At 36.4% G+C, this 22,049-nt stretch overlaps 1 protein-coding gene and 1 pseudogene across 2 annotated transcripts in view; one reads left to right on the top strand and one right to left on the bottom strand.

The window, feature by feature from the left end:
• Positions 1 to 17,763, top strand: part of LOC138848682 (nucleolar complex protein 3 homolog pseudogene) — a 77,521-nt pseudogene extending 59,758 nt beyond the window's left edge.
• Positions 1 to 22,049, bottom strand: part of EXOC6B (exocyst complex component 6B) — a 683,510-nt gene that overhangs the window by 472,925 nt on the left and 188,536 nt on the right. The window lies entirely within an intron of this gene.

The following is a 22,049-nucleotide window of genomic DNA, read 5'->3' as shown; positions in this document are numbered from 1 at the left end:
AGATGGCCCAAATCCTTGGGCCCCTGCACCCGCATGGGAGACCCAGAAGAAGCTCCTGGCTCCTGAATTCAGATCAGCTCAGCTCCAGCTGTTGCGGTCATTTTGGGAGTGAATCAGAGAATGCAAGACCTCTCTTTCTGTCTCTACCTCTCTCGGTAACTCTGTGTTTCAAATAAATAAAAATAAACCTTTTAAAAAGAAGAATGTATTAAAGCACAGACACACAAATCAGTGGAAAACTAGAGCCTGAAGAAATAGCCCCATTGCACAGTTACCTAATTTTTCACAAAGGTTCAGAAGCATTTCAATAGAAGAAAGGTAGCTTTTTCAACAAATAGAGGTGGAGTACTTTCATAATCACAGCAAAAAAAAAAAAAAAAAAAAAAAGAAAGAAAGAAAGAAAGAAAAGAAAAAAGAAAAATAGGAAAGAAAGAAACTCAACCTAAGCCTGATGCCATATACAAAAATAAATGATATAAATAAAAGATACAAATATTTAAATCATTTAGAAGGTAACACAGGAGAAAATCATTGGGGCCGGCGCCGCGGCTCACTAGGCTAATCCTCCGCCTATGGCGCCGGCACCCTGGGTTCTAGTCCCGGTCAGGGCACCGGATTCTGCCCCGGTTGCCCCTCTTCCAGTCCAGCTCTCTGCTGTGGCCTGGGAAGGCAGTGGAGGATGGCACAGGTCCTTGGGCCCTGCACCCACATGGGAGACCAGGAGGAAGCACCTGGCTCCTGGCTTTAGATCAGTGTGGCACGCCGGCCTTAGCAGCCATTTAGGGGGTGAACCAACAGAAGGAAGACTTTTCTGTCTCTCTCTCTCACTAACTCTACCTGTCAAAAAAAAAAAATCATTGGGACTTAAGAATTGGTAAAAAGTTCTTAGACATGACACCAAAGGTGCAATCCATAAAAAAAAATCAGTAAATGAAATACATCAAAATTTGAAACTTGGGTTCATAAAGAACTGTTTAAAAGTATAAAAAGAGAAGCAACATCTTGAGAAAAGATTTCAAGCTATATATCTGTCAAAGTACTCATATTTAAACTGTATAAATAACTCACAACTCAACAGTTTAAGGCAAATAATATTATAAAATGTATAAAATAAGCAAAACACTTGTAAATACATTTACTGAAGATGATGTATAGATGAGCAAATAAGCACAGAAAAAGATTTCCAACAAAGCCTGCACTCTCAATCCACGATATAATACTGCCTCCACTAAGTTATTTCCCACCTTCGTCAGATGGGAAGCAACCAAATAAAATACAGGAGCTTACATTACAGACCTGAGGTGAGCTGGTCAGAACTAAATTGATATTAATGTAGCTGACCTTTGAAAAGGCACTTGAGAGGAGAACCTCTGAAAATACAATTGCTCTAAGTATAATTAATTGGTTAGTAGAAAATGCTACAATAATTTATTTAGTGAGCATTAAGTAACAGTTTGTGATTGGAATGCCTACACTTATTAAGACTAAAAAGATAGATGCATCCATTCCACTTCACAAGAAAATACAAGGATGATAAAATGATATGGAGATCGAGCAGTAATTTGGCCTACCTCTGGCAAGGTATGAATTAAATGCCTTCTAAAACTCTCTTCCTAAATGATCTGTGATCTCTAGTTGGAAATTTAATAATTTAATAAATGATTCAGCACAATCATTCTACACACAGCCAGGCAAGGGAATTTTATATATATACATATATGTGTAATAGTGTATTGCATTTAAATTTTTCCACTCCAAAAACAGAGCAAAAGTGAGTTACTGTAAATAATAAGAACAGTAGCAGGAAAGTCAATCTTTAAAGAAGGGGAGAATTTTTTAAAAAGTGTAACCATCTGGCAACCATACAATATTTGAGAAAATGTTAGCGTTCTAATTGAGATCTAATTGAGTTTGATTTTCTTGTCAAGATAATTGCTTCAGTATTAATTAAATATGTCTCTTGCAGCTGCAAAGAAAGCTAACCCTTACATTTTGCTGATTATATAGGATACACATCACTCATTCAAGTCAACATTGCTAGGCTCAAGTTACACCAAAAATAGCTCTCTTATATTGATTATTAACATCTCAGATTTTGACATTAGTAATTTCTCCATAACTTAAGAAAAACATTTCTTACATCTTGGAAGGAAATTAGTGAGGCTACCTAGAGTTTAGTCAGAAAACTATACACCATTAAGAATATTCAACTCTGAACTGCTCTTTTAGAGGAAAAACTAGTCTCAAATACTGAGAGTATCTAAGGCACTATAATTACCTGTATTTTAGTGTCTGACAAAATAAACATTGCAAATCACCTTTATCAATTTTCTTTATCATATTTCTCTGCTTACAAGGTTGACAGTTCTATGCCATATTAAAACAAAACAAAAACTGGTACTTCTTAACACCTCATTTAGTAAATAATTCCAGGATTACTGGCAGTCATGAAATTTTTGTCACATACATTGAATATAAATTCTGAAGCAGAATAAACAAAACCCTCTTTCCTCTTAAGATGGTAGAGAAGCTGATCAACCTTCTTTGAAAATTATCTGTATATGTATTTAATTAAAGATAGTTATGAGATCACCCTGCTAACTTTCATGCTACTCACAATCCTCTCAATTCCTTTATCTTTCTCTATTGGTTCTACTTTCTTGCTCTTTAATCATTCTAAATTTGTTCCAAGTTTAATTTAGTAGAACAAAGAGTAAAGGGAATTCTAACCAGAGCAGGTGACATGAGTTCTAGGTAAGGCCACACATCAATGTGTCTGTATACTACATCTTCACGCTTCATTCTTTCATTCTCTGTCACTCACTCACTCACTCACTCACTCACTCACTCACTCAGCTACAGTTATTTCTGAAGCACTCACTCTGATCCTTACCCTCTGAGGATTTATAGTCCAACTGGAAACCACAGACAAGAAGCAACTAAAATGCAAAGTGGAACATTTTCTGATGTACAGAAGACCATGTAAGTACACAGGAAGGATGCTTAATCAGGAATTAGGAAGTGATAGGGAAAGAATACCTCAGGAAAAAAAATATCTTCAAAGGAAACATTTATATTGAAGCCTTCAGTAGTCAGCTGGGACAGAGATGAAGGAAGAGGATAAGCCCCACATAGAATAAAGAAAGTATTCAGATACGGCTGGGGAACTAAGACACATCTAATACAAACAAAAATTAACAGAGTTCAGAATGTGTGGAAAGGAAAGGACAAGAATTACAACCAAGCAAGGTTTGAGTCTGGATTTCATCCTAGAAGCTAAGGACATATTAAGTGTCTTTAAGCATTTTCTTCAATGTTTCAAAATGGAATTTTTCAAATATTATTCTGGCTTCTATGTAAAGAATGGATTATAAAATAACAAGACTGAAAAGAAGCCAAACTAAGAATCTATTCCAGAAACTTAACAATGAGATTATAACAGACTAAAGAGAAGTAATGACAAAAGCAACAGCAAGCAGAGGGAAGAATATGATGGTGCACAATCTATCAACTTTTTTTTGACAAACTGTATGCTTTTTATTCATTTATAACAAGAGAATTATAAAATAAATGTTTTATAATCTGCATTCTTTCCAAAATGTTTCCCTACACAAGTAGTTCTCAAATTATTGTACTCAGATCAACATGATCAACATCCCCTGTGAACTTACTAGAAATGCAAATTCTTAGCCTAAACTCCAGAATTTCTGAAGATGGGGTTTCAGGTGATTCTGATGCACACTTGTCAGAAAACCACTGTTATAGAACACCATTAGGGAATGGCAGCACATTTTCACACTGTGTTCATATATAATCATATATTTACCCATTCCTCAAATGGTTGTCCATTTTAGCCATTTAGGTGGTTTCCTATTTTTACTGATATAGTACAGTGTATAGCCTTATAACTATATTTTCACATCCTTGATGATCTTATCTGGGATAATCCCTTAAACACCTCAAACAGGTGTTAAAGCTGATGCCTGTTCTCAAATTTTCTTTCACTCCTCACTATTCAAATCAGGAGTACATGAGAAAGTCTGTTTCTCTACATTGTTGCCCACAGTATATTAACACTTTTTAAAAATGTCTCCCTAGCCAGCGCCACGGCTCACTAGGCTAGTCCTCCGCCTGCGGTGCCGGCACCCCGAGGTTCTAGTCCCAGTCGGGGCGCCAGATTCTGCCCCGGTTGCCCCTCTTCCAGTCCAGCTCTCTGCTGTGGCCCAGGAAGGCAGTGAAGGATGGTTCAGGTCCTTGGGCCCTGCACCCACATGGGAGACCAGGAGGAAGCACCTGGCTCCTGGCTTTGGATCGGTGCAGCGCGCCGGCCGCAAGGCACCAACAGTAGAGGCCACTTGGGGGGTGAATGAACAGAAAAGAAGACCTTTCTCTCTGTCTCTCTTTCTCACTGTCTAACTCTGCCTGTCAAAAAAAAAAAAAAAAGTCTGCCTTTTACAGATAGCAAATGGCAGCACATTTGAGCTTTAAAATACATTTCTATTAATTCTATGTTTTCTTTTGTAAATAATTACGTTCTTTGCCAATTATTATGAGAGCTTGCCTTCAAAATTTTCTACAAATACAGATACTGAGACAGGCACTTAGACTAGCAGTGAAGATTCACTCCACATCAGAGTGTCTGTCGATTCCAGCTTTCACCTAATGTACACCCTGGGAGGCAGTGGGTGATAGCTCCACTAAACGGGTACCAGCAATCCATGCAGAAGATCTGGATGGAATTCTGGGTTCCTTGTTTCAGCTTGACCCAGCCCTGGTTGCTGGGAGCATAAGAGGAGTGAATCAGGGGAAAGAAGATCTCTGTATGTGTGTCTATCCTTCTCCCTCACTGTCACTCCACTTTTCAAATAAATAAAACAATAATCCTGTTCTTTATTATTTTTTGTTCTTTCATGGCATTGAGTTAAATTTCATTAACTGTTGAACAATAATAATGATATAAAACACACTGTGTTATAATACAAATTAAGAATCTACATTCCACAACCAACCCTACTTAGTCATAATACAATCTTTTAATAATAAGCCTTTGAGTTTGCATATACTTTATAACTGACATTTATCTTACACACATTGTTTTCCCTCTAATTTTGCTATGTTTGGATCTGGCTTTCTTTCAAGTTTGCTGACTCTACAATAAATCTAAATACATCAGTCCAGGGATGGCTGGCTCAGCTTCTTCCACGTGATATATTTACAGTCATCCAGGACAGTAACAAAACTACCCAACAACAGCAAGACCATCACCAACTCCTCAAACCACTCACTTTTTCTTTTCCTTTTTAATAGAAATATTCATTTTTTAAAGATTTTTTTTATTTATTTGAAAGGCAGAGTTAGAGAGAGAGGGAGAGAGGAAGAGAGAGAGAGAGAGAGATCTTCCATCCGCTAGGTCATTCCCCAAATGACTGCAAAGGCTAGGGCTGGGCCAGTCCGAAGACAGGAGCCCAGAGCTTCTTCCAGGTTTCCTACGTGGGTGCAGGGCCCAAGAACTTGGGCCAACTTCTGCTGCTTTCCCAAATGCATTATCAAGGAGCTGGATGGGAAGTAGAGCAAACAGGTTTCAAACTGGCACCCCTATGGAATGCTGGCGCCACAGGTGGCAGCTTGATGCCTGAGTTCCTCGCTCATTTTTTCTAGTCAGTAACACAAGGTAACAATTCCTAAAGAAAAAGAATCCTTCCTATCATTTTTCCTGAAAGTCCAGTAAAAGATCACAATTATCAGCAATAAGCTAGTGACAGAATTTTATTTGTTGCTACAAAACTATCTAGTTACAGTCCTTATGTCAATTAATCCACAACTTATATTAGAAATACAGTGTGATTCCTTAAAGTTTTAAGAATCCCTTTGAAATGTTACAACACTCTCAAAGAAAATGTTAGAAATGAAAGAACAGATGGATTAAAATGCTCCAAAACATTTTTTTGAATGGAAGAATAACAAGAGGGAAAATAAATACAGCATGCTAAAATATACTGTAAAGCGATGGCAGTAAGAACGGTGTGCAACAGACAGGGGGAAAGTGAACACAATATGAAGTCCAAAAACAGCCAAAGTTCACTAGGGTAGCATTTCAAATCAGTGCAGAGAAGTTTAATGACTCAATAAGTGAGACAACTGAATAAGATTTGGTGAATATAAGCAATGTCTTCTTTGTTTTTTCATTTTTATTTATTTATCTGAGAGGCAGAGTTAACAGAGATGGGAAGACAGAGAGAGAAGCCTTTCATCCACTGGTTCACTTCCCAAATGGCTGCAACAGCTGGAGCCGGGACGATACAAAGCTAGGACCCAGGAGCTTCTTCCAGTCTCCCACATGGATGTGGGCCCAAGCACTTGGGCCATCTGCCGTTTCCTTCTCAGGCTATCAGCAGGGAGCTGGAGCAGAAGTGGAGCAGTCAGGACTCGAACTGGCACCCATATGGGATGCCAGCACTGCAGATGGAAGCTTAATCTACTATGCCACAGTGCTGGCCCCCACATTTCTAACTCATACTAAAACAACCATATTGGAGGTAGATAAGTATTGAATCTTGGAATAGAGAAACACATTTCAAAGCAGAAAATAAAAGAAATACTCAGAAGTAATGATTACATAAGCTGAAACATAAAATGTAAGTCAAAATAGTAAGAAATCAATCTCTATTTTAGAAAAATTTATTTTTAAAAGGGGAGGATGGGGTTGTCAATAATGTGCATAAAATGCCACATTCATTCACAACTGATAAAAACCAAAATTTCATTCAAGAATATTCATGATAGAGTTGTCTAAAAAATATACAAAAATCCATAAAACTGTTACCTAAAAATGGCTATTACTATCATCTTGGTGTATGTGTTTCCAGACATTTTCATGTATGTATATATGTGTGCACAAACATATCTGCATACTTACATCCACAGATGCATACATATGTTATCAGCTATTATTAGGGGCTTTTTTATTTAACAGATTGCCAATATCTATTTTATTTAATAACTATTTAAGCATATTGTCACAACTACTCAACATTAGGTCTTTTCTTTTTTGTGTGTTTGGTTATTATTTGCTTTTCAAATCAATCTTCCTGCTGGCTGGAATACGACCAGGACAACTGGAACTCAGAAAATCCACTTACACTAGAAAGTAACCCTGACAGCAAAGAATGCTAGAGAAAGACTGGGTATCTGATGATTCTGAGGAAAAAAGCCATTGTGCTAGAGTTGGAGGACCTACCATAGAATTTCACATACAAGAGAAATAAAGCATTCAATAATTATTAACTATTATTAATAATTAAGAGTATTAATTTACATGAAAAAAATTCACAATATACTACTAGTTTTAATACCTGGACATACAAAAAAAACATAAGAACATTCACCAAAATAGTATTAGTGGTCACCTCAAAGTATTAACTATACAAAATTTTTCTGTTTATTTTCAATGTACTATACTTTAAGCAAGTATTACTCACAAATTAAAATAAAGCAATATATGATGTAAAATAAACTGGAGACCATTATACTTAAAGAAATAAGCCAATCCCAAAAAGATAAATATCATATGTTTTCGTGATTTGTAGTAATTAATATATAGAATATCAAAAAAGCATATGAGTAAAATTAGTATTTTGAGTTTGATTATTGGTTATAGCTCTTGTCCATACTCTTGAGGAACAGTGATTTTTCTACCTACTATTTGTTGAATTCTTTATTTGGTAGAGGGTTAGGCTTGTAATTATAAAGAAAATTCAAAGTAAATCATTATAAAAATTAAAAGAAAAGTAAGAAAAGAAGGAAGAGGGAGAATGAGAGAGAGAGAAAGAGAGAGAAGGTATGGTGGGAAGTATCATTATGACCTTAAAACTGTATACATGAAATACAAAAAATACACATTTCATTGCAAAAATCGAAGGAAAAAAAAAGAAATGAAAGAAAGAGTATGCTTTGAGGAAGGGAAGAAGGGTGGCAAGTATGGTTACCTTCTTAGAATTTTATCTATGAAATACATGAAATCTGTAATCTTTATATTAACTTAAAAAATTTAAGTTTAAAAAATTTAAAAATAAATAAAGTCCAAGAAACAGATCAACATACAGTCAGGTTCTATGGCTGTAAATTTCCCCATAGAATTACACTGATGATAACAGAAAAACATATCAAAGAACTAATAAAGACATGTGCTTGACCTTTAAAGGATCAATCTATTCTGAATTAACTGGAGTAGAGAGGAGGAGCAGGTTACAAAAGAAATCAGAGATAAATATATATCACAGTAAAAGCAAATGAATTTTCATTTAAAAATATTTAGTTAGTTAGTTGAAAAGCAGAGTGACAGAGATGGGGGAGAGATAGAGAGATCTCCCACCCACCAGCTCACTTCCTACATGGACCCCAAAAGCCAGATCTGGGCCATGTTGAAGCCAGCAGCCTAGAACTCCATCTTGGTCTCCCACATAAGTGGGAAGGGCCTAAGTACTTGGCCTTTCTTCTGTTGCCTTCCTAGTCCCATTAGCAGGGAGCTGGACCACAAGTGTGGAATATTCGGGACTCAAACCCCAAACAATGGCTTAACCCAACTGTGCCACAACTCCAGCTCCAAAAACTAATTTTAATGTAAGTACAAAATCAATAATGTAAAAACAATAAAAGTTAATAACCTAGAAGGACTAAAAAGTAATTTCTTCATGGTAAATGCACCAAACGCTTCTCTTTGTTAAAATAATTTGCAATTGTTGTTAATTTTACAACTGAGCTCTCTTGTTTTTCAAATATTATAATGGATCCAAGGAAGAAGAAAGACTCAGTTCCAGTTCAATGTTTCCTCCTTCCAAGTGCCTTTTCCCATCCTCCAATTCTTCCGCCATCATCATCCTAACAAATACAGTACTGAAGTAAATACAGTCTCTATTTCCTATACAATGCGCTATTTTACTGTCAGTTTCTGGTCTGTATTTCCTCTTCCCTTTAATCTCCAATACACCATTATTTTTATTATATTACTGTTTCTCTAATCCTAATATTTGTAGGTCTATTTTTTTCCCAGAAAGTTCCTCAAATTATTTTTTGAAGAAGGCAGACTCCTATAATTAATAAAATAGAATGTACTCAACATGAAAACAATAGTCTTTTAACTAAAGCCAAAGTTCCAAAAAACAACTTAAAATGTGATATTACACTCTCAGACAAAAAAAAAGATGAAGGCATATATGAAGCAAATCTCTCTCCGCATGATCTCTTTCATTAAATCAAGTGATTATAATCTCTCTCCTACTGTGCAACAAGCAAAATTTTGCTACCTATCCACATTTAACTTTATACTGAATTCCTATAATTTTATTTCAATTTCTAATTATTTTGTCATAAGGAAGTTGGAAAACTGTGTTCACAGCTACGTTATGTTTCCCCCCAATCCTACAAAAGTATTCTTTATCTTAATATTCAAATGCAAACAGAATTCTATGAAGTTTTATGGAGGTTTTTTTTGCTTCCAAAATTTCACTATTGCAGTGACCACAGTGCTGGCAAGTGGCTCCTGAGCTGGAAGCGGAACAAGATTTCAAATAATTTATAAATAATCATTTCAAGAACACATCTTTTCTTCTTTTACCCTACAAAAGACAGAATTCTGTTCAGGACCCACAAGCTGTCAACTTCTCAGCATACTCAAAACCCCACTTAGCTCTCTATTGTAAACAGTGTAGTATTTCACTACCACATCAATAAATACAATTCTTGAAAGAATTATTTTTGTGTTTGATTCACATTTGTTCTGCATATGCCAATGAACCTGAGGTATTTGTAATGTTAAACTCTTAAAAGCTTTAGCTTACCAAAAGGTCAGGCAATCTGAAAACAGCAGAAGGTCTATCCCATGTAGATGGGTCTGGACAAAACCCAAAATAAGGACTCACAGCATAAACCAGTCTGAAAGACTCTTACTAGTGCGTTCCTCTCTCTCATATTCAAACTTCTATTTTAGAGTAAAGTAAAGGATTGGCTATTAAAATTCAGTCTACAGTTAGGTAGTACCACCCTAACTCTCAAAAAACCATAATTAACCTGATCAAAATGATGAATGAAATAAAGCCTGGAATAAATAATTCTCTTAAGTATAGTGAACAATAAATACTATGGCATTTATTTGACTGACTTTCAGTGACATGTGTAGACTAGTATCTAAAAAGTATCCTCTTTTCTCAGTCTTACAAATATTAGTCTTTTTCAATTTATTTAATAAAAACAGTACAGAAATATAGTTTTTTCTAAGAAATATAGTTGTTTTCTAAGATGAATAATAATGTATGCCATCCTTAGAATTCCACTGAAGAGCAGAGTACAAATGCTATCCTGATTCAGTGTCTCAGAACAAAAACTTTATCTCCACCAATGCACTGGCCTATAACTGCCCAATCATAGAATGCTTTCAATTAAAATCTTGACAACATCATAAGTTCATTCATTCTGTGATTACTCAGTCTGCACACAAAGGAGGGTGCTTTAGTTCAATCCCAGTAAAATTTCATTTAGTCCAATTTCAGGTAAAATGAAGTAATAAGCATACTCAAACTTCTGTCCCCTGGCAAAGTTATAATATTTCAGGAGAAGGCATACAGTAGCTCTTAAGGTATCCAAAGAAGTAAATAGTAACAGGCAGACTGGGGGAAAAGACTAGAATTTGAAGTACCAAAAAACCTGGCAATAAATTCATCTTTTTTTCTCCCCTTGTGGTATCACTCAGCCTGAATTTAATGCTGTTGCTAGGTAACAAAGCTGGGGGATCAGCCTTCTATTCATTCCTCATGGAGTAGGAAAGAGGGCACCAATGCTCAGAGAGAGAAAGTATGGAAATTTGCCAGCATTTTTCTCTTACTTTTCTCCATCTCACAACAGCCCGTAGCAACCTCCAAGCAGTACTGGCACTGGCCACTAAGAGAGCTAAAATCCTAGGGGAGGGAAACCTCCACATCCAATGTACCTCTGGTTCCATGAGGGTGAGACGAAACCTCAGTTCTTTATTCTTTCACTCTGTCCTTCCTGGGCTTACCCAGAGAAAAGAGGATAATTGGGAAAATCCATACCAAAACAGAGTAACAAAAGCCCATAAAAGAATAAAAGATAAGAGCCCAAGAGAACTGAAAAATACCTAGCCAATGCAATAAGACAAGAAAGATGAATAAAAATAAGAAAGATAAATAAAAGAAAGATTAAAAACCTACAGAATAAAAGAAAAAATTAATTTGTCCCTATTCACAGATGGTATGATTCTCCACATAGCAAAAAAAAAAAAAAAAAAAAAAAAAAAAAAACTACAACAAATAACAAATAAATGAGTTCAGCAAGCTTACACAATATAGTCAACACATAAAGTCATATCTCTATAAACTGGCCATGAATAATTTGAAACCAAAAGCTTTTAATACTATTTACAACAGGTAGAAGGAAATGTTAAATAATTGGTATAAATGTAGCAAAACATACACAGAATTTATATATATAAAATTGTTATGAATCTATATAAAACATACATAAAATACTAATGAAAGAAATCCAAAGAGACCTAGGTAAATTGAGGGACTTATGTCTGCCCAAATTGAGCTGTAGATTCAATGTCATTGCATTTAAAAATCTAGTATTACTTTTTAAAGATATAATCTACCTGATTCTAAACTTTATGTGGAAAACTGAAGGAATTTATTAAAAACAACTATGAAAAAGAACAATGAAAAGAATTACAACACACAATTATTTATTTTATTATTAAAAAATGTACACTATCCAATTTTTTTAATTTTTTTTTTATTTTTTTGACAGGCAGAGTGGATAGTGAGAGAGACAGACAGAGAGAAAGGTCTTCCTTTGCCGTTGGTTCACCCTCCAATGGCTGCCATGGCTGGCGCGCTGCGGCCAGCGTACCGCGCTGATCTGAAGGCAGAAGCCAGGTGCTTCTCCTGGTCTCCCATGGGGTGCAGGGCCCAAGGACTTGGGCCATCCTCCACTGCCTTCCTGGGCCACAGCAAAGAGCTGGCCTGGAAGAGGGGCAACTGGGAAAGAATCCGGTGCCCAGACCGGAACCCGGTGTGCCGGCGCCGCTAGGTAGAGGATTAGCCTATTGAGCCGCGGTGCCGGCCAAGACCTACTTTTAAAGCTACAATAATCAAGACAAGCAAAGGGACAGACACCAGTAATGGACATCAGTGGAATAAAAATGATATTCAAGAAACAGACTCACACAAATATGGCCTTCTTTTTTTTTATAAAAAGTGCAAAAATAAATCAATGGAGAAAGGATAGTCCTTTTTCATTAAATGGGAAGAGGATAAGGACGAAGGGAAAGAAGACACATTAAACTAAATCTCAGAACTTTTATAAACTGTTACAATAATTAACTGAAAGTAGATCATGAAATATTCGTCTATAAAATATTTAGAAGAAAGTTTTCATGACCAAGTATAAAGCAGAGTCCTGAGGCATGGCACCAAAATGATGATTCACTTTCATACTAAAACCTTTTGCTCTACAAAAGACAACATAAAAAAATAAAAAACTGGGTATAGACGAGTGAAAATAGCTGCAAATCATGCATCTAATAAAGGATTTGCATCCAGAATATATAAACAAACCCAAAGGTTCAAAAGAAGAGAAAAGCTCAATTTAAAAATGGGCAAAATATTTGAACAGATACTTCACCAAAGAGAACACAGGATGGAAAATAAACACATGAAAAGTTGCTCAAGATCATTAGCCATTATGGAGATGAAAATTAAAACCACAATAACATACAAGGTTACTTTTTAAAGTTTGAAAAAGGGCTGTGGGAATGAAAAAGGACACAGTCATTCTGGATAACAGTTTCATCATTTCTTACAAAGTGAAACATATCTACCCTCTGACTGAGAAATCCCATTCCACGGTATTTACCCCAGATATCTTCATGCAAATATGTATGTAATTATTTACATCACCTCTATTAATTGAAAACAATCCAAATTTCCCTCAACAGCTGATTGATATAAACAACTTGGGGCACATCCATACAATGGAATAAGACTCAAAAATAAAAAGCAGTGTACTATTGATCCACACAATAAGTTGGAAGAATATCAAAGGCATGCTGAATGAAAGATCTCTAAAGTATACATCTGTGTGATATCAATTATTTGACGTCCTTAAGGAGACAAAACTATATGCTTTAAAGCATGGAGAAGAGATCAGAGGTTATCAGAGGTTAGGGATGGAAAAGGATATGAGCATACACACACACACATACACACACAGGACTTCGGAAGTCAATAACAGAAAGATAGCTGGCAAACTCCAAAATACTTGGAGACTGAAAACACACTTCAAAATAACATATGGGTCAAAGAGGCAGTCTCAAAAGAAATTAAAAACTAGTTCAAACTAAATGAAAATATAACAAGAAAATCTGTGAGATGCAGCATAAGCTGAGTCTATGGGGAAATTTACAGTTGTTGATCGCCATTGCATGCTATTTGGGAAAAGGCAAAACTATGAAGAACAGTAAACAGATTAGTTATTCCAAGGATTAAGGGAGGAAGGTGGAAGGATAAGGAGGTGGGAATACACAGGATTTTCATGGTGGTAAACCTATTCTGTACAATACTGTACTGGTAGATACATACTATATTTGTTAAAATCCATAGAATACACAACATCAATAGTAAGTACTAATGTAAACTATGAGCTTTTGTTATAATAATGTCATAAATAAAGTCATCAATAATGACTTATTAATTGTAAAAAGGAGAGGGGGTGCTCACACTAATGTAAGATCATAACAAGAGGAAACTCTGCCTGAGAATGAAGGCGAGCAATTTGTGGGATTGTACATATTCAATTCAACTTCTCTGTAAACCTAAACTATTCTTGAAAATAAAGTTTGTTATTTTTTTAAAGCTACTCATTCCTCTAATATAGAAAAATAGTTATAAATCCTGGAACACTGGTTAGTTCTCATTAAAAGTGGCTAAGAAAATCTTACAAGTAGGGGGTTCACCACTAAGCTTCCCTTACCCCAAATATAACTAGTCACAGAAATCTAAACTAATAAACCCATTCACCTAATACAATTTTAAAAGATAGGAAGGAGAAACAAACTCAAAGAAATTATTCTGATTTACAAAGAAGAGGGAAGGTGGAACCATTCTCATCTTTGTTTTTATAAAATTCAGAGTCAAAAAAAAATTAAGAAGTAACACTAAAATAAGTGTCATTATCACTGGGATCACAGACTATTTTAACATATATCAAGGGCCCAGCACTGTGGCGTAGCAGGTAAAGCCGCCACCTGCAGTGCTGGCATCCCTTATGAGAGTCGGTTTGAGTCTCAGCTGCTCCACTTCCAATCCAGCCTCTCTGCTATGGCCCGGGAAACCAGTGGAAGATGGCCCATGTCCTTGGGCCCCTGCACCCATGTGGGAGACCCAAAGGAAGCTCCTGGCTCCTGGTCCCTGGTCCCTGGTTCCTGGCTTCAGATCGGCACAGCTCTGGCCATTGCAGCCAACTGGGGAGTGAACCAGAGGATAGAACATCTCTCTCACTCTCTCTCTACCTATCCTTCTCTCTCTGTAACTGACTTTCAAATAAATAAATAAATATTTTTAAAAAAACATACATCAATACAATTAAAGAAACACCAAAAATATCATTTCATAAGATGTTAAAACATGACAGCATATGATTATGCTTTTTTTTTCAATTTCAACCTATTTTTCTCAAAAATCTTCACAAATATATTTTCACTCAAATTTAGAATGTTACTCATTCTAAATAATAATTATTTAGTTTTTAAATAATATTTATTTAGTCTTAAAGAGTAGATATAGGCCGGCACAGCTGCTCACTTGGCTAATCCTCCGCCTGCGGCGCCAGCACCCCGGGTTCTAGTCCCAGTCAGGGCACCGGATTCTGTCCCTGCTGCTCCTCTTCCAGGCCAGTTCTCTACTGTGGCCCAGGAAGGCAGTGGAGGATGGCCCAAGTCCTTGAGCCCTGCACCCACATGGGAGACCAGGAGGAAGTACCTGGCTCCTACCTTCAGATCGGCACAGTGCGCTGGCCTTAGCAGCCATTTTGGGGGTGAACCAACTAAAAAAAAGGAAGACCTTTCTCTCTTTCTCTCTGTCTGTCTAACTCTGCCTCTCGAAAGAAAAAAAAAAAAAGAGTGGATATAAAGAGTAGCTTAAATGGTTAAAAAATTCTCATGGTCTTGATTTTTCTGCTCTATATATCAACTGATTCCAGGAAGATTCAAACCAAAGTTTTTATTAAAAAAAACTATCATTTAATATGTACAGTAAGTTTTTTTTTTTAAAGCAGCATCACAAAGAAAGAAATTTCCAAATACTATCAGGGGCTTTTAATTCTCTTAATGAAATGACATTTACAGAACAGAAGTCCAGGCATGTGCCACATAAAAGGTAATCTGTCTTCTTCCTAATCTTTCTTAGGAAGTCTTTCTTGTATAAAAATCAAAGGTCCTAGGTAGACAACATATCTTTATGTGTATCTGCATGCAAATATACAACAAAGTCTACCAATTCTTCATTCTGTCTACTGTCATAATGATGTTTTCAAATATTTGGTAAAACCCAGGGATGACTGAGTAGTAACTTCATTGCAATGTCTTTAGACTAGTTGATTTAAATCTTTATTTAGAAAGTGAATGCCCTTGTACAATTTTATTCTCCTTTTTGGACTGTGAAGATTCAACAGGAGGAGTGAATGTCATTGCTGCCAGGCTGTAGGTCTCAAAAAGTTCAGCAGCAGATCTTTGGCACAGCTCAGCCTGAGTATTTCAGAGCCTCCAGCAGGTGCTCCGGCAATCAGGTGTGCAGCGAATCTCTGCACTATGGGATGCCAATATCTCCACAGTGCATGCAATTCCCAGAGAGCAGTGTTTTGAGTATGACAGTACTCAGGTTCATCCAGCTCAGGGAGGAAAATTCCACTTCCCTGAGATTCACTGTCAAGCAACAGATCCGTTTTTGGGGAAGTCTGCATTAGCATTCTGGTAGATGCTAAAATGTTAATGTTTAAATTTGGAAAAACATGAAGAGCAAGGGTACAAAGGCTCTTGATGAAGGCCAGGGCTCATTGTTGAGAAACTTGCTTTCTGCACTTGGTAAGCATGACATCAAGGCACTGGAGAACAATCTCTACCCCTCATTGGTAGCACCTGCATGTAGCTTAAACAGTGTTTCAGAGAGATGTGTACAGAATTTCATTGGATGAATATTCAGAACATCACCATGCCCAGAAAGAATATGAAAAACAGTCTGGACACAGTGAAGACTTTCTTGATAGGTTAGGTCTCCAAACTCAATGAGAGTATGAAGAGCTACTAATAAATCCATGTCCCTAAGTGATACAACCTGATGGAACCATCATTTCATCTAGTGAGCCCATTACTACCAAGAAATGAAAGCATGAATGCATTAAAGATAAATATGAAAAAATATCAAGAACTCTGCAAACTGCACCAGAGAAGGAACTGATTCATTTGCTTCCTATCAAAGATAAAAGTGGTCTAAATTGTACAGACCAGGGAAAAGCCAATTATTTACAAGAACAAAGATGAACAGGATCAAAAAGAGATGGAACTTGAGGAAGAGGTCAATGAACATCCTATTCAAGAGAGCTGACCATAGAAGAGTGTTTGGTTGAAAGAAAGAAGAAACTACAGAAGAAAAATCACATTGCAGGCTTGGCCTCTGCCATTGTGTCAGATGCAGAAAGCAACATAAAGAAACTTTAAGAATTATATTCCATGCTGATGGAACAGGATCCTGATGTGGCTGTTACTGGTTGAAAGCTGGTGACAGTTCTCTGATGGAGTTATTTAAAGACTACTCCTTCATATAAAATCCTACCCCTAATAGAAGCAGAAAAATCTTCCAAGCTCTGCAAAGAAATCCAAATGATAAGAGAATCTGAAGAAGGCCTGGTTAGCCAGTACAAATTTTATTTGGAAAATCTGAAGCAAGTGATTAAAGATTGGACGCAAAGTAAGCTGAAGAAAAGTAATGCAATGTCCTTAACGGCATACAGATGACTAGCAGAGGTGGCTGCGAACAGCTTGTGTGAGCTGTTGGTGGCACTACATCATTGTAATTCTCACATCATCGTATTGATTGTCCATCTCTTGAATGATGTGTCAAAATTGGTATCTGAAATGTGTTGTGAAGTAGTAAAGGAACTCATTAAATGATAAATTAGGCCAAACTTCTCTAGGTGTAACAAAAATGAATTATGAAGTAATTATGAAGTCAGGCCAGAGATGTTAAAAATATTGTTGTGCCTAAGAATCAAGGAAGTAGAAGTGGAGAAAGATGCTGAGGATACTAATAAACCTAAGAAGTTCATAACTCTCAAGGAAAAGAGAAAACTCTATCACAAATGCAGAGAGAGTGGAAGAAAGCAGAAGAGAAACTAGAGCAGGAGCTTCTGCAAAGTACTGGAAAGAAACGTAAACTGTACACAGAAACTCTGAATGCTGTGTTTCTGAGCTACTTCAGAATATTGAAGAAGGCACAGAGGTCACCTCTCCTGCCAGTGGTTCTAGAAGGTCTTGCCAAGTTTGCCACCTTATGTCGAGTTTTTTTATGATTATATACACAATATATGCATATATATGCAATTGACTGGAAAATAATATTAGACAAATAATGTATATCTTAAAATGTTTTAACTTAGAAACTTCTATAAAGAAGCAAGCATTAGTTTAACTAAGTTGCCCAAAGCACAACAAAAAATGAATGGACTAATGACACTTAGATACTTTCTAAATATATTTCCTTCAGAAACAAAAGGCATAGAAATAGAAAAGGAGGAAGATGACATGTTTTCCTCTTTGCAGATGACATGATTACTCACACAGAAAATCCTAAAGAATCCACCAACAGACTATTAGAACTAACAAACAAATTCAGTAAAGTTGGAGGATACAAAATCAACACACAAAAAATCAAAAGCAATAATATATACCAATAATGAATTCACTGAGAAAGTATAAAAGCAGTTCCATTCATAACAATTACCAAAAAAATACCTTGGGATAAATTTAAGCAAGAAGGTAATGCACTGGAGCAAACACAATCTCTTCAATAAAGGGGCTGGGGAAATGATATTCATATGCATAAGACAGGACCTTAACTTCTGCTCCTGCCTCTGACCTTGTACAAAAATCAACTCAAAATAGATAAAAGAAGTGAATGTAAGACCCAAAACCATGGAACTACTAAAAGAAAACAGAGGAAACACTTCAAGACACTGGCACAGGCAACAACATTTTGGATAAGACCTCAAAATCACAGGCAGCAAAAACAAAATCAGACAAATGGGACCTTATCAAATTAAGCTCCTGTGCAGCAAAGAAAGCAATGGACAGAGTAAATAAACAATCAGGTGCCAGTGCTATGGCGCAGCAGGTCAAAGCCTTGGCCTGCAGTGCCAGTATCCCACATGGGCGCCAGTTCAACTCCTAGCTGTTCCACTTCCAATCCAGCTCCCTGCTAATGGGCCTGGGAAAACAGTGGAGGATGGCCCATGTCCTTGGGTCCCCTGTACCCACATGGGAGACCCAGAAGAAGCTCCTGGCTCCTGGCTTCAGATAGGCTCAGCTCTGGCTGTTGTGGCCATTTGGGGAGTGAACCCGCAGATGGAAGACCTCTCTTTCTCTACCTCTCTCTGAAACTCTTTCAAATAAATAAAAATAAATATTAAAAAAAAAGAAACAATCAACAGAATGGGAGAAAATACCAGCAAACTATTCATCTGACAAAGGATTAATATTCAGAATAAGGAACTCAAAAATCCAACAACAAAAAATGAACAATCTGGTTAATAAATAGGAAAGGAAACTGGACAGTTCTCAGAAGAAGAAATATAATGTCCAACAAACAAATGAAAAAATGTTTAACATCACTAGCTAACAAGAAAATACAGATCAAAACCACAATGAGAGAGAAGGTGTTTAGACTAGCAGTTAAGACACCTGCATTCCATATTAGAGTACCTGTGTTCAATTCCTGGCTCTAGGTCCTGAATCTACCTTCTTGCCAATGCAAAACCTGGGAGGGAGAGGTGATGGTTCAACTAACTGGGTTTTCACTACCCACAAGGGAGACCTAGATTACATTATTAGCTCCCAGACTCAGTCCCAGCATTGTGGGTATTTGGAGAGCACGCCAGTGGACCAGGAAAAGTACTCTCTCATGTGCCCTCTCTCCTATAAAGAAGGAAGGGAGGAAGGACAGATAAGACTCCAATGAAGGAGGTATCCTCTCACTCCAGTTAGCATGGCAATTATTAATAAAAACAAAAAATAACAACTACTGGCAAGAATGTGGAGAAAAGAGAACCATTATATTGTGTTTGTGGAGATACAAATTAATATAGTCATTAGGGAGAAAAGTATATGGGTTCCTCAGAAAACTAAAAATATGACTCATTTATGCCACCTTAGGGTATATAACCAAAGGAAATGAAACCAGCACATAAAAGTAATACCTACACCCTCAGATTCAGTGTAGCACTATTCACAATAGCCAAGATATGGAATCAACTTAAATGCCCATTGATGAATGAATGGATAAATAAAATGTGGTATACCGACACATGGACTATTATTCAGCCATAAAAAGAACAAAATCCTGACACTGTAGCAAAATGGATTGAGCTAGAGCTCACTATATTAACTGAAAAAAGACACAGAAAGACAACTATCATTCTCTCTCACATGTGCCAGTTTGTGTATATATAAACATATTAATTCAATCTCAACTTTAAATAGTGACTACTAGGACCTAGGAGAAGGGTGAGGGTAAAGGGTGACAGAGGTTGGAAAATGAATGGCACACAGGGTAGACTATAATTCATAATAATGTATTATATGTTACATAAAGGGAAGAGAGGCAATGGTAGGCTCTAAAATATAGAAAAGATAAGGAAGTAGAAAGTTTAACTAGCTGGTTTGATTAGTTTATGTTGCTGTATATTTGCTGGGATATTGTACTGTGGCCCATAAAAATGTACAACTATTACACATTAATCAAAAATTTAAATATATACACACAAACGCACATAATGTGTACCCTGGGAAGCAGCAGATGATAACTCAAAATAGTTGGTTCCCTGCAGTCCACATGGGAGACCTGAACTAAGTTCCCAACTCTCTGGCATCTGAGTAATGAATCAGCAGATGGGCATTTACCTGCTCTGTCTATTTGTCTGTCTGTCTCTCTCTCAAATAAATTAAATAAATAAATTTTAAAATAGAAAAAGCTGAACAAGATTGCCCCCAGTTTAAAGACAAAATTTAAACATTCTTATAGTCGGATGTCATTCAACAGAATTCTCCAGAAAATCTACCATAAAAAGCTTGGGCTTTCTATAAGACTTTTTGTAAAATGGGTCAATTACTTAATTTGGTACTTTACTCATGGATTCTTTATGGCACATAGAATTTCCTGAGGCAGTTTCAATCAGTCAAATGCCTTGCACTGGTATGTCACATCAAGATTAGAAAAAATAATGTATGAAGTACAAATTTTTCTAAGTATACTCTATTGTTGGTTCAATATACCTACCTAGTGCTTTCCTCTATGTTCTATAAACATATCTTTGGCACCTGAATCAAGTTATAGCTTCCTCTGTAGAATTTATTTTTACAAAAATAAAAAACAAAAACAAAAAACAGAACACACATAAATAATACACACATGGCCCTCAATGGCTTTTTCCAAAGAAGCTGCCATTGAATAGAATGTAGATCTGGAAAATAACGCTTATGAAGAGACATGGCATGAGAGACAAAGCCCTGAACCAACGGGTATGTGTCTTATTCTAGTTAAACAAGAAGCAGGCTTTCAATTTTTGAAGGAAAAAAAATCGGGTTTGCTTATGATAAGTCATTTTTACTCTTTAGAGAAAGCCCTGGCCATTTTCTGTCTCTCAACTCAGAACTTCAACCTTTCAAATGATTTTTTAAAAAGGTTCAAACACTACAAAGCATCTGACTTAGTGAAAAGCACTTTAAATACCTCTCCAAGTACTCCCTACTGGATCAAAATGTCATAGAAATGTTGTAAACACTATCAGTCATGTTCCAGAGAACAATTTAAACAAACATTGTTTTGCTCTTTTGTCTGGAAAAGTAATTTCTGAAGTGAAGAGTTCAAAACTTTTAGCCCTACATACTATGCAGTCACAAGAAAAAAAAATACATCTTTTAAGCATCAGAAGCAGAGTACACAATAGGCTTTGTCTTGTTAAACAAAAGAACATGCTTTTCTTTTCAATCATTTCCAGCTGTATGATCTGGCCTTCATGGAATAAGAAATTAACAGCATATGGCATCTGGCTACCTGCACAGACTGCATATAAAATCTGAAGTCTTCAATAAGATTAACGGGTCTAGTGGTTGGAAGTGGAGAGGGAATGACCAAATACCATTTCTTATACAGAGGCAATAACCCTAACTAAAGAAGGCAAGAAAAATCGACCCTACCTAATCAGATGTCAATTGTATTCTTGTGAAGTGATTCATATCACAAGATCTTCCTGCTTCCTAGGTAACTGCAGAAGATACCATCACTGATTACATAACTATTTTAGTTCGCAAATAAGGAAAAAATTCCAAGAATAAAAAAGTTTTAAGTCAATCCACCCTATGACATACCACAGTGATGCTATGGACCCAAATGAACCAGAAATAAGAGAAATTCAAATGACTATCATTTTTATTACATATACAACTAAAATTGTAGTGCTGGAATGTCAAAACCATAGAGTATTTGATTCAATGGTTTTCAAGGGTCTTCTTAAATAAGACTATTTCAGTCAAAAAATTAACTTTCCTTTCTCATTAACATTAGTGAACCAAAAATCTGCTAACTCTTAGCTCAATGTGTCAGAATCTTCACTGCCCTAACATTTGCTTCATGGTTATCATAACATAAGCCCTAGACCTTCCTTTCTGTAGTTAGACATGAGTGCAGGGCTGTAAAGAGTAAGTACCACCAACC

The sequence above is a fragment of the Oryctolagus cuniculus genome, chromosome 2, assembly GCF_051225735.1.
Source record: "Oryctolagus cuniculus isolate XC-2025 breed Fujian yellow rabbit chromosome 2, ASM5122573v1, whole genome shotgun sequence".
Classification (NCBI taxonomy): Eukaryota; Metazoa; Chordata; class Mammalia; order Lagomorpha; family Leporidae; genus Oryctolagus; species Oryctolagus cuniculus.
The sequence above is the reverse complement of the archived record's forward strand: the minus strand, read 5'-3'. Positions and strand labels throughout refer to the sequence as shown.